At 37.6% G+C, this 13342-nt stretch overlaps 1 protein-coding gene across 1 annotated transcript in view; it reads left to right on the plus strand.

Annotated features, from left to right (window-relative positions):
- The first annotated feature begins 6989 nt into the window (after positions 1 to 6989).
- Spec2 (CDC42 small effector protein Spec2) overlaps positions 6990 to 13342 on the plus strand; it is a 178787-nt gene continuing 172434 nt past the window's right edge. The window contains exon 1 of the mRNA XM_071595002.1: positions 6990 to 7268. The gene's annotated coding sequence lies outside the window, so the exon portion shown is untranslated. The remainder of the gene's footprint in view (positions 7269 to 13342) is intronic.

The following is a 13342-nucleotide window of genomic DNA, read 5'->3' on the forward strand; positions in this document are numbered from 1 at the left end:
TGTAATGAATTTCCACTTCAAATGAAGGTAAAAATTATTGAAACAGATGAAATGAAAAGTGGAAAAGAATAAGGCTGTATTAATGCATCATTGAAATGCAGTATTGTGTGTTCTGATATATGGCTAGTGTAGGTCATTGCAGGGCCTTGTATAGTGACTATGGTAATCGTGGTTGCACTTAAACTGAGAAATATTACCCTTTGCTTGCAAGATGACATTAAATACATATGTACAAGGTACTATCCAATCCCAAAAATATTTGATTCACCATGTGATATGTGGCTGTTGTAGTGCACCTGGTTTTCCTATTTCCATGTTGAGATTTGGAGAATAGGTTATATGTTTCAAGATAGGTTAGTAGATGATGCTAGAAAACTATTTAAAATATTTTCCCCAATTCGTTCAACAGGGATATTGGTCTGTAAGAATTCATGGCTATTTTGCAACCTTTGCCTTTGCCTCGTATATTGGCACTATTTTGGCAGATATAAGAGGGCTTGGAAAAATTCCAATTTTTAGGGATTCATTAATCAAGAATATCAGCCGATCTTTAAAAGCATTAAAAGACCTTTTTATGACTATCCCTGGGATTCCATCTAATCTGGGACTAAATTTGTTAGGGAATTTATTGATAATGTTGGTCGGTTCCATGGCTGAACAGGGGAATAGATATAATGAATTGCATGTGTTAGGAATATGAGAATAATTAGCTGAATTGACTGCAACTGTGTGATTGGCTGAAACTGTGGGATGACAAGATTGGAAGGAGCTCTAAATAATTCAATGTTATTCATCATTTATGAGACTCAGGATAGAAGAATTGGAGAATTTCCAGTCGATAGCTGTCACAGGGAAGATTTACAGGAAAATTCTTCAAAGCAGAACTTTTAATCCATACATTTCTATTCAGGAATGCACAAATAAAGTTTATAAAAGCAAGTTTTGCTGATGTTCCAGTTGCCTCTACTAGCTAAGTGTAATTTTTCTTTTATTCCAGATTATATAAACTTAGGTACAGTATGACCTTACTGGCTTGAGAAAAAATGTATTCATAATCACCATTCCACATAAGCCTTCACTAAAATTCACTACCTGTCAATATTAACATACATGGGAGGAGGTGGTACTTGTCTCTTATAAATTCTCTGGGAATATGTCTTGATATGTACCTGTATCATATTTTAATGGATTTTTGGTAATTTTAGAATATTAAATTTATTTTATTGTCTGTGCCTCCATGGCTATTTCCTCAGCATAGATGAATAAAGACTAAGCATTAATATTAATATGTTTTTAAAGTTTCTAAAGTGAAGGAGTCCTTTGGTGCTGAAAATATAAACTAATAGCTTATCAAATTATATTCTGATCAACTTGTAGCTAATCAGAAATTAAATGAGATTGAAATGAATTGCTCAAAAAATTTAGAATGACTCAGATTTAACTTAATTCATGCCTTAGATTTCTACTTATTGCATTTATCTTTATATAAATTGATCAATTGATAATTTATTTCATTAGGCAACCCACAAATGAGAAATGGCTTCAATCCAAAAGAGGCATTGGACCATACAGAAGGAACACTCAATTTGACAGCAAGGATGTCACCATTATCTCATTTAAAGAAACTCAGGACACTGATTGCATCTAACAACAACATTTCTGATATGTTTCTTGACTGGAGATGGTACATGGAAGACATGGAGGTAAAATCTTCTAGGGTGAAAATAATCATTTGAATATTTATCGATGAACACAAAACCTCTACAAACATTAATACCAAGGTTGAGTGAGCTAAAAGAAATTACTAGCGAGCTACTTGATCAAAATACTTAGCACCTGTCCCATAATACAGTTTGAAAATCATTTAATAGCAACATGGCAACTAATTATAAAAGTAGCCATAACTAAGTAGCAACATTTTGCCTATTTTTGCATTCAATTTTAAGATATTTAGTTTAATTCATGCAGAAGTATTATGTCCAATCAATTACCAAAACAGCTGATTTATAATTGAGGTGTAAACCATCTAAATATAACAGAGCTGTTGATGATAGTGATGGTAACCAACATCTGAGTGTATTAGCACCATTAGAAACATGCAGCTGGGTAATTAATTTGGTAAAGGTAAAATTTCTAGGAAATGGGGGAAGGGTGGAAAGCATCCCAATCCCACTGTTAGCCTACTCTCGGTGAAAGGTGACGAAGGGTCAAAAATTTAAGAATCCATTTAATGGATGGCATACTCCTTCTTCTTGAAGTGCTCTCCAGAAAGCATAAGGACTAGAGATTGGGATATCACTGATGATACCTGCCACTTTCAGGATTCAAATTTGGGCCTTTCAGGTGGGAAGTGAGTACATATTTCACCACACAAAGCTTATCCGGATGAAAAGTCTTGTTGATGTTCCACTAGGTCAGGAAGTCAGCTGCCAGCATTTAATTAATAACACTGTCATCATCCTCATCAACACTTTTAAGGATGATGATGGAGTGAGTGATCACAACATCCCCTAATAGCAAAAATGACCTCAGCTGTCACTTACCTTTCCTAATAACTATGAATAATATTCCTAAAAATATCCCTTGTGGACTTTGTTTAGGATGCTGTTCAAAAAAAATATAAGCTCTATGTATCTGGATTGCAGCAACCATCACAAGACTGAATATGGTGTTCTACAATGAAAATTTAAATGTGCTTCACTGCTTATTCTTTCAGGCAATCATATGACATTCCTTTCCATTAAATGTTGATTACAAATACTTCTCCTGGCCCCTAAACTATGAGCAGGGTTCTAGTCCCTAACGGCAATTTGATACTTATTATGTAAACCACCTCTTCTTTTTCCTACATTATTTCTTTCTTCATACCTTTTGTCTTCATTGTCTAAAAACATATTCTATTCCTTTCTCTACCCCACTTAGGTAACATTCTCCTTTCTATGACAGCCTTCAGCATCTGAATACTTTCCAATACCTTCTCCATCCTCACATTCTCCACCTTCTTCAGATTTCCTCAAGCAACTTCCTCTCTTTACCCACTACATTCAAAACTTTTTATCCAGTCTTCTTCTTTGTATAACTTATTTTCTCCACTTTTCTCCATGCCCGCATCTCAAAAGTCTCAAATTTATGATCAAACCTCATGCTCAAAAGGCTAAGTTTCAGCTTGAAAACAAATACATATACAAAACTATGTAAGGTGACAATAGTATTTTAGGGTTACTCCTGTGTTGTTTCATCTGGCTGGACCATGGTTTTTCTTGTATTCCAGTCAGGATCTTCATATCCAAAATATATGAAGAATCCAGACTTGAAGATGCTGACTGCAATGCTAGCAAAACCATTCTCCAATCAGATAAAACTACATGGGAAAAACTCAAAAACCCCATGTCAGCTATAAGTCACTGCAGAAGCCTAGCTATAAAACTGCCAGTATACAAAAGAAGCAAATTATGCCATAGTTTGTGAGAAAAAGTAAGAAAATATTACAGGACAAACTCCTTTATTCTATTGATAAGTTTTTACATAATCATATGAATACCTCCCTCCATTTTTTTGATTATTCATGATTTGCAATAGTATTACTGGCAAATTTTATATATTCAATTGAATGCTTGATATTTCTATGAGTCACGAGCTGTATGACTATATGATAAAGGCTAAGGCCCACTTCTCAAAACTACAATTCAATTCACAAGTAATGTAATTTAGAGCCAAATCTAGGACCTTCAAATTTTTAAAATCTATTCCAAACCAATCTTGTTTGGCTACATTTCACAGGAGCTGAGGGACACAATGCCCCCACTTTATATCACACTTAAGATTATTTTTGAAGGATTTGTAATATCCCAAGTATTCAACGAATATTGGCCCATTATTATGGCTTTTCATGGGCACTGCATTGCAAAGGAGACTTGAACCAAAAAAGGGCTAATCTTGATTGACCAAATGGCAGTCTATATTGTCTAACCTACCTAACCCCACATATTGCCAAATTTATTTAGTATTGATTCAGTAGTGGCAAGATTATATAGGTTCTCAATTGATATAGGCCTTTATATTGAGCAAGTCTTCCATGAAACAAAATTAGTGAAACATGAAGGCATTTTCAAAGCATGAATTAAATTATAATGATTCTAGTAAGCAATCAAGATATTCCATCTAAACAATGGCAACTTTTAAGCCAATATTTTCCCTGTACAGAGCTAACATTGGCTTGCCGATATATCATAAGATATCTTAATCGGACCAATTTTGATTTGGCATTGGCAGTCCATGGCCAATGAAAGCTGAGGCCAAAACACAGTTGTAGGTTCAAATGGGTAGACCACTTGGAATTACCTGTAGCTAAAAACTGTAGCCTCTGGTTTCGTATACCCCCATGTCACACACTTCCATGGTATCTTGAAGAGCATGACATAAATGTATTATTTTAACATTTCTTCATGAATCTGACAATATGTAATCAGGAAAACAAGACCCAGTAGTTAAATATAAGCAGTCATGAAAATTGTAAATGCATGTTGGAACTTTGTAACTAGTTACATTCTGGCCACAAAAAAGGTACCATTGGGAATATTCAGGGTATTATTTTGAGCTCAATCATCCCTTTAGTCTTCATCTTTAACATACTTATATATGTGCATTTATTTAGTTTTTAGATCTCCGTGGTAATCACCTAGTGAGACTGATGGCTTCTGATCTCCTCTTTGTCTCTCCAGCTATACAAGTTGATCTAAGAGACAATGACATAGAGGCTGTTATCCTTCCAGAGATATACCTCAAAGAACCAGACTTGACACTTTGCAGTTATAATGGAAATATGAATAAACCAAGAAGTAGTCGGCAGAAAAATAAAAATGCTAAGGACAGAGATGGAATTTGTGAAGAAGTTACCAAAAGAAAACGAACTCGGGCTAAAGCAGCAATCATGATGAAACAAACTATTGGAACAGAATTCACAAGAAATGCTGGTCAATGGAATACTGGAAAACAGGACACTAAATCATTTAAAAGGACTGAATATGAGAAAAAATTAAATCCAGGAGGGTATTTGATTTACAAACACAACAAGTTTACATTGGAGCACACCACAATAAGAATTGCTACCAGTACTCCTATCAAGACAGATGTAGAATTGATCCTTGATGGAAACCCACTTGTTTGTGGTTGTCACATATTTCCTCTTATAAAATATATAGAAGCAGAGGTGGTACTAAGGCGAAATAAGTTCCATGCTGCCATAATAACGTCATCCAAAGAAAGGCCAATTAGGTGTGCGAAACCAAGCATGGTTGCTGGCAAATCGTTAGAAAAAGTGACTGAATGGATACATCACTTGCTGCCTTTAGTAGGCCTCTGCCAGACAGGTTAAGTGACTCATTCATAGCCTGAGGACATGAATGCGCATCTAGGTGGTGAGTTATGCCAGGGGCCAAATGGCTCAGTCTAAAAATGTCTATGCCCTGGGACTAATAGTTCGTGTGCTATGGATTCTTCCCACACTATAGCCACAGACCCTTTACTTGTTTTTAATATGTGTATAATATGAATAATTATATCCTAAGTACATGTTGCAAACCTTTGTTAAATTCATCTTTAATCAAGAGAACTTTCCAAATTCTTAATAATAGTTTTGCTCAAACAAAATTATACAAATGATTCAATTGAAGAAAAATAATTGAAATTGCTCTTTATTCAATTGATAGGTGTAAATATGAATTTTCTTCCATAGCTCAGTATATCACAGTTACAAAAATATATTCCTCAGATTCGTGAAGTATAAATTATGGTTTGAAAGATCTGGGCTAAATTGCCATTTCTTTTAAATGTTATACTCTCCAAAAACATCAATCATTTCATTGTTCACTTCAAAGAAATATTTCCACACTTCACTGCCCATATGCGTTGGCACAGGAAATTACAAAAAAATGAAGACCAGTAGATGACATTTTAATTTTATATAGCTATAAAATATTCATAATATACCTGTTTATTAAGTTTGTCTAGCCCATGGTCATTAACATAAAACCCGCTGCATTAATCTTTACTGTAATATATTTCTTGCATTAGCAAGTGAATCAATGAAATATTATTTCATACATTGTTTCTTGTCAGTATATACTTAGGAACCTATTTATACCTTTTGTATTTGTATCACGTGAATTTTATTTTCTCTACAATGCCCTGAAAATTAGCTATGTACAGTAAGTAGTTATGAATGGATGCATACGTTTATAAGTCTCTTTTACCTTAAACCTAGACCACTTTTGCATTCAAAATTCAGGTCATTCTGTCATTATTAGTCAACCGGTTCCCTATGCTTAACTTGTTGAAGGAGAAAGAAGTGGATATTTCACACAATCCATCATCAACGAGAATCCAAGTAGTAATGTGTTTAGCAGTACCTGTATACATGTTTTATGACGCTGAAAATTGTGAGATTTACTTAATTTTATGAATCATATTTCGAAAATAATTTTTTTTATGAATTGAGATTTATTGATTTTTATCATGTGAATAAATTTTTAATTATTATGTCACTTGAAAAGAAAAAATAGTGATATAAATAATACAATAGATTCACATGATATTGATTTTACCGCTTGTATAAGTACATTGAATTCTCTTATTTTATACTTGCTAATTTGAAAAATGTCCTTCATGGTTGCAGCCCTAAGATTTGATTTTACCGCCACACGCTCACAAGGTTACAGTTAGCAGTTTTTCTATCAATAAAACATAAACCAAAGATTTTTTTTCAATTGATACAATTTTTTTCATATTTTTGTTGTAATGAAGTGCAATATATATATAAATAAATCGAAAGAAGTTTGCCAGTTGGAGTCAAAATGGCGGACAGCTTAATGTCCACCAGCAGAAATTTTGGCCTCTAATTTAACTTCATTTTTTTCCTCACCGCTGCCATCTATTGGGAGTGCTGGTATTATTCAGTGCATTTCGTGACACGTTTGTTTACACTAGCAGTTGGTTGTGCTACTAGAGTAAGCGACAGCTCTTATCGAGAGGGAGCATATTTGCGTGAGCTCTTGAGTGCAAGCTTTTGGGATTTGTTGGGGAAGTTGGGCCAAGTGAGCGGTGTCTGGTTCTCGTGTTTTGTGCTGTAAGCGTTTAATTTCAAGGAAGCAGTGGTACACGTCAAGATTAGTTCATGAATCCTCTTTCGCTGTTGGCCTCTCCTTGAAAATACCGCTGGTGACTTCGTGCATCTCTTCGGCCTGAAGCTGAATAACCTGTCGCAAGGAGAGGTAAGTTTGTTTTTGTGAAATGAATGCTTGTACGCCGACTGTTTTCGTACAATGAATAAAATATTTCGATTCTAGAAAAGCTCTGTATTGGAGTTGTTATTTAAATATGTATCCGCCGGAATGCAGACATGCATGTTTTTTCATCAGTTTTAGGTGTGTTGTTGCACCGTTAACATTGAAGGAGGGCTCACGATACTGGCATATTTGGTGCACAAAATAGAATTAATTATTTTGCGGTATGCTTTCTTCGGGCTACCTTATCCTGAATAGGGGAGTGTGTGTCAAGTACTCCGAAGGTGAACATCCTAACGAAAAAAAGATGCAATTTGTAAGTGCATGCTTGCTTTTTCTGTATTGAGGCATCCATTAGTTTAAATGAAATTTCGCTGTCTTGATGCTGAGGTAGTTCTGGTACCTGACATGATTTACCGCCGTATCTAACTTTTAAAACGTCAATTTTTAATATTTATTTTCAAATTTGCCGGAGCGGGGACTAGTTGCAGTAATAACGACTATTGTTGAAAATCAAGTTTTAGTTTGCAATTATGCATCCTACAAGAGAACTCAATTTTCAGCGTTTCTGGATTTCGCATGTTTTCCTGACGCAGTTCGGGTTCGCCAGCCTTCTACATCTACATAATAACCCGCAAACCGCCGCAAGGGCGTGTGGCGGGGGCAAGTGACTTCCCCGACTTAGAGCGAGGAAAACTCGTTCACCGAATGCTCCCCCGAGAGCCATGACATTTAAAAAACACCACAATTAAGCTCTCTTTAACGGAATCGGGTTTCCGCAGTTTAAAGTTCCGTTTTCCTTACGATCACCTGCCAGGCTGCTACAGCGAGAGCACAAGAACGTGACCGCGACCTACTCGCTGTCTCCTGCAATCAACGGAATAGCATGGAAAATATTTGGGATCATTGTCGTCTGGGTAACAGCACCATAAAAACGCCATGAATGAAAATTTCGCGTTGAATTTTATCCTCTCCAAGTGGTTAATTCTTCCTACTTGATGTGTACACTCGTTGATGTAGTTTTAATGCTTAAAAAGCATCTTCTCGTTGATAGCTATGCTTCTATAAAACGGTAAAGCGGCTGTTTATGCTACTTCCTGATCATTTGACGTGTGAATTACTAAGTTACAGCGTTAAATTTTTTTTTCACTTTTGATGATGTATGTTCTTGAGCAATAGTTTTTTTTCTTGGGGCCCTTACTTGCGACTATCTGTGAATAGAGATACATTAAGAATCTATTCAAAGTTTCCCGGCGTATTTGCTTGATGAAGTTTTCTCGGGTCTTCCACTGGGTCAGGGGTTCCTTGTTGGCCGACTTTTCGATGCCCGACTCCTGCATTGTCCTCAGGGTAGACTCTTGCATCGTCCTCATCTACCCTGAGGACGATGCACGAGTTGGGCATCGAAACGTCGGCCAACACGGAACCCCTGACCCGGTGGAAGACCCGTGAAAACTTCATTAATGCGGTGCAGTTGATGAAAGCATTCTTTCAATTACCCTTGATTGTACCCACACCCCACCCCCTGCTGTTTTCCTTTTAATTTTTGGTCGACGTCCTAAATAAGAGTTATCATCGGAACCTGTTTGCGTAATCGTAACAGATCGACCTACGTGATTGAGGTGTACACATAATGGAAAAGTATGTAAATTATTTTTTGGCAATTCGCTGCATGCATTACTTATGCCGGTTAGCGGTAAACCAATCGAGCTATTTAACTTGACGTTGTTCATCTTCGTTCTAATGCCATCTCTTTCAAAAATCGCTAAAACGCCGAAGAAAATTTAAGATAATCCGTGTTGCTATCTCAGTTGTTCAGCTCAAGGAGATTAACTCATTTCAGGCAAAAAATTTAAGAGATTTAATTGGCCGAAAAAATTCTTTTGCTCGCAGTCTAGAAAGATAAGTTTTCAGGGTGATCAAGATTTTCGGTTCTTTATGATATGTTTCGTGCTGAGATTTTTTCCTGAGAAGTTGGCAAAGATGTTAACGTCCTCGTAGGTTTATACCCGCCCACCGTGACTTGATAGCGACTTTTAATTTTTCAATTTTATTTCCTTCTGTTGCTTCAAATGAAAAAAATCCAGTGAGATTAAATTGTGAGTTAAAAAAAATGCGAGTGACTAGCGTTCCGTTATTTTGGCCACTCATTTTCTGGAATTAAAATTAATCATTCCTTGACGACCATCATCATCTGAATTTGTTTACTATCATCGGAGCAAACAAAACAAATCGGATTTTGCCGGTGGAACTGGACCTACGTAATTATTTACTCCCATGACTATAAGGAGAATCAACAACGATATTGCAATCGAATTTTCAGCGTTACTCCAATGTTATCTTTAATTCTGCAAAGGGAAACCGATCCGACATGTTATCGCGTAAAGAAAATCGCTCTCTCATCAGTGGCGATCCCTCCGATTCTGCCCGTACGTTTGGCATTCTGGCGACATTCTCCGTCGTGTGAAGCAAACCCAAGTGACTCATCTCGCTCCGCGGAATTTACCGGGACTTTCTGGGTCTCATGAGAACACAGTTGTTTCGTGAAAGGGGTTAAGTGGGAAAGGAAACGAAATGTCGTAGGTTCTCAGCAAAGTTCGGTATTCCTTTTGAATACGTCACTGCCTGCCGACGTCTCATAAAATGTCGCGTACTTTATTCCGGCTGTGGGAGTCTTTTTTTCCGGAAACTTTCGATCGATAAGGCATCGGATTGAATGGAATCCATAATTAATGTAATTTATTTGTAAACTCGCTTCTCATTCACGGGACTGAGGTTACTTAGGAGCATGACATTTATTCTGAAAGTATAAAGCCGAACCGAATTTGCTGAAGTTTTCCATTCAGTTCCACCTCTTGTGTGCATTTTTCATTATGAACTGTAGGATGGATTAACACCTTTCTGTTGAAAAAAACATGTCTCTTGACTCACTTTCATCCCTTCAATCATCCCGCATAATTCCCCCATCCTCCCAATTGATATCTCCCCTCTGGCGTGACGTTGGTATGTCCTTCGCTCCCATCCACACGATTTGCTTCGGACATCCTCTTAGGATGTAAATAAATGCACGCCGAAGTCTCTAGCTTTCAAATAACGGCGCTTATCCTTTGAAACATCATACCTGAAATATACCTCTGATTCACGTTAATGATTGGTACCAGCCATTCGACGAACGAGTTTATCTTGGAATTTAGAACATGATTGGAAGAATACTTCTAGTTTATTTTCAGCTATCGTAAGTACTTTTTTTTGTTGCCCCTACAACTTTGTGTAAGTAAATTAACTCATTCTTTGCCATAGTCGAGTACCACTAACTCCTCAGTGTCTCCCCTTCACATTTTTGTTGCGTAGACCTTGAACTTTATAAAAAAACTGTATTTATTGACTTCTCTTTATACACAGAATATACTAGAATTAAAGGAGTTTTCCCAAAATCACAAACGTATTTTAGTTTCCTCAAACTTATTATATATGTAACTGAAACTGCTGTCTTTCGTTTAGTCAGTTGATAAACATTAAATATTTACTGTAGAAAATAACCTATTTTGTAATAATAGTTTTAGGGGAGGTTACCGAGAGCTGAGGTCAATTGAGTCATAAGGGATGGACAGGAAAGGATGAAGGGTGGAGAGAAACACGGCGTCGGCATAACCTACTCTTAACGAAAGGCGCCAAGGGATCCGCGGCTTATTTTATTCATATACCGTGCAAGCCACCTCTAGGGTGTGTGGCAGGGGGTGAATACACACCAGAATCATTTTACGCGAACGTGACCCTACCGCGGTCGACCAACGACCCCCTACTGCGCTGACGACCATTATTATGATCCCCTATCGTCCGTGGAAAAAATGCCCACTTAAATCTACCTGTTCTATACTATTTTCTAATTTCATTAGCATGATATCTCCTATCGTGGTACGATGGGGACAATAATACATTTTCAACATTACTGCTGAAGAGACCTTCCAATTGGTGGAAGAGCTACAATATGTAATTTAACCTTCGCTCCGTGAGTGATATCTAGCCTAGCTCCTATAATATTCGGGATACGCTTCTAAGTTATCAAACAACGTTTTACTAATCTAGGTTCTCTACGCTGCACGCGATCCGATTCGCCTATGAATCCAACTTCGTGAGGATCCCACATTCTTGCAGCATATTCTAAATGAGGCCTAACCAGCGAAATGTAGCATTTCTCTTTGACCTTTACATCGCATTTACCCATTACTCATCTAATAAATCCTAATTTTTTGTTAGCTTGTCCACAGATTCCTCGTGTGTGTTTCACCGAGGAGAAATCGTGAGTGAGCGTAACGCCAAGGTACGAGGGTCATCCGGAAAGTAGTACCCGTTCGTGCCGCATGAAGTGCTGACGACGCGAGTAGCCGCTGGACGAGGTCAGATAGCTTCAGTGGCTTGTCTGCCTTCTCTGAGCCAAGTTGCGTGACGCTAGCATTGCCTGTGTTGTTTCTGTGATTGTTTACAATGTTTAAAAAAATTGAGAACGCCGCCAGTTGTGAAGTGAGGGCAGTGATTAAATTCCTCAATGCAAGAAACGTTCGCCCATGTGATATTCATCGCCAATTAAAGGAGGTGTATGGAGACAATGTAATGGACGAGTCGTCTGTTCGGCGGTGGTGTCGCAACTTCAACATGGGGAGGGGGAACACACACGACGATGAGCGTTCGGGGAGACCGTCTGTCATTACAGACCAACTGGTGAGCTCAGTTGACGAATTCGTGAGGAACGATCGGCGCGTCACAATTGATGACATCTGTGAGCATTTTCCCAATGTTTCTCGAACAATTGTTCATGAAATTGTTAAACACCATCTGCATTATGCAAAAATTTGTGCAAGATGGGTCCCTCGCGTATCTCAATGAGCTGGCGGCGAAGGACTATGCAGCAGGTATACAGAAACTTGTCACACGTTATGACAAATGCCTTAATTTGCTTGGAGATTATGTTGAGAAGTAGTTTAAAGTATCCTCTTTCAAATAAAATTTTTTATGTTTGTTAATATTTACTTTTGTGTCTTTATTTCACGAACGGGTACTACTTTCCGGATGACCCTCGTATTTAATTGAGTCTACACATTCCATTCCGGTGTTCCCAATGCAGTAGGCGTTCTGAGGAGAATTGCTCTTTTTTCCGGAAATGTATCCCTACACCCTCATTTTAGTTTAATTCTAATTGCCTAGAGTCACACTACCGTTGTATTGCATTAAGGTCATCCGACAAAGCTGCTGTGTCCTCAGGATCACGGCTATCACAGTAAACCACCGCATCATCGGCAAATAAACGTATCTTCCTGGTGACTACGGAGTCAATGTCGTTAACGTAAATTAGGAATAAAAGAAGTCCGATAACACTTCCCCGAGGAACACCTGAAGTACCTTCTCCTGAGTTTGAGCTAACTCCATCTATGACTACTCTTTGTACCCGACCATTCAAAAAGTCTTTTAAATAACCCTGGATATATTTTCTATGCCATATGCTTCTAGCTTTGTGAGTAGTTTACTATGAGGTACCTTGTCGAAGGCTTTCTTAAAATCTAGAAAAATCGCGTCTATCTCCCGTAGTAAGAATATGAACAAAAAGCGCAAGTAGTGTCTCGGAGGATCTTTTGGAAACCATGCTGAGTTTTCTTTAATAGCTCCTTATCGAAGTGTCTCACGATTGAACTAGCAACTACACTATGTTCCATAGCCTTGCGCGAAATGGATGTGCGGGAAATAGGTCTGTAATTGCTTGGCTCCTTCTTGTCTCCGTTTTTAAATATTAGTGTGACGTTAGCCATTTTCCAATCTCTGGGAACCTTGTGATCTACCAGTGACTTCTTAAATATTACTTATAGATACGGTGCAATTGCCAATGATAGATCCTTAAATATACGAGCGGATATTTCATTGGGCCCAAAGGATTCATTGGGCTTGATATTCTTTTGCAAATGTTCTATTCCATTATATGAAATTTCAATTTTGGGCATCGGTTGACCAGCACGAATTGGTAAGCTATCGGAAGTATTCTGTGAGATATTAGTGAAGACGATTTGAAAGAA

The sequence above is a fragment of the Hetaerina americana genome, unplaced genomic scaffold, assembly GCF_022747635.1.
Source record: "Hetaerina americana unplaced genomic scaffold, ioHetAmer1.1.p SCAF_7, whole genome shotgun sequence".
NCBI classification, from domain to species: Eukaryota; Metazoa; Arthropoda; class Insecta; order Odonata; family Calopterygidae; genus Hetaerina; species Hetaerina americana.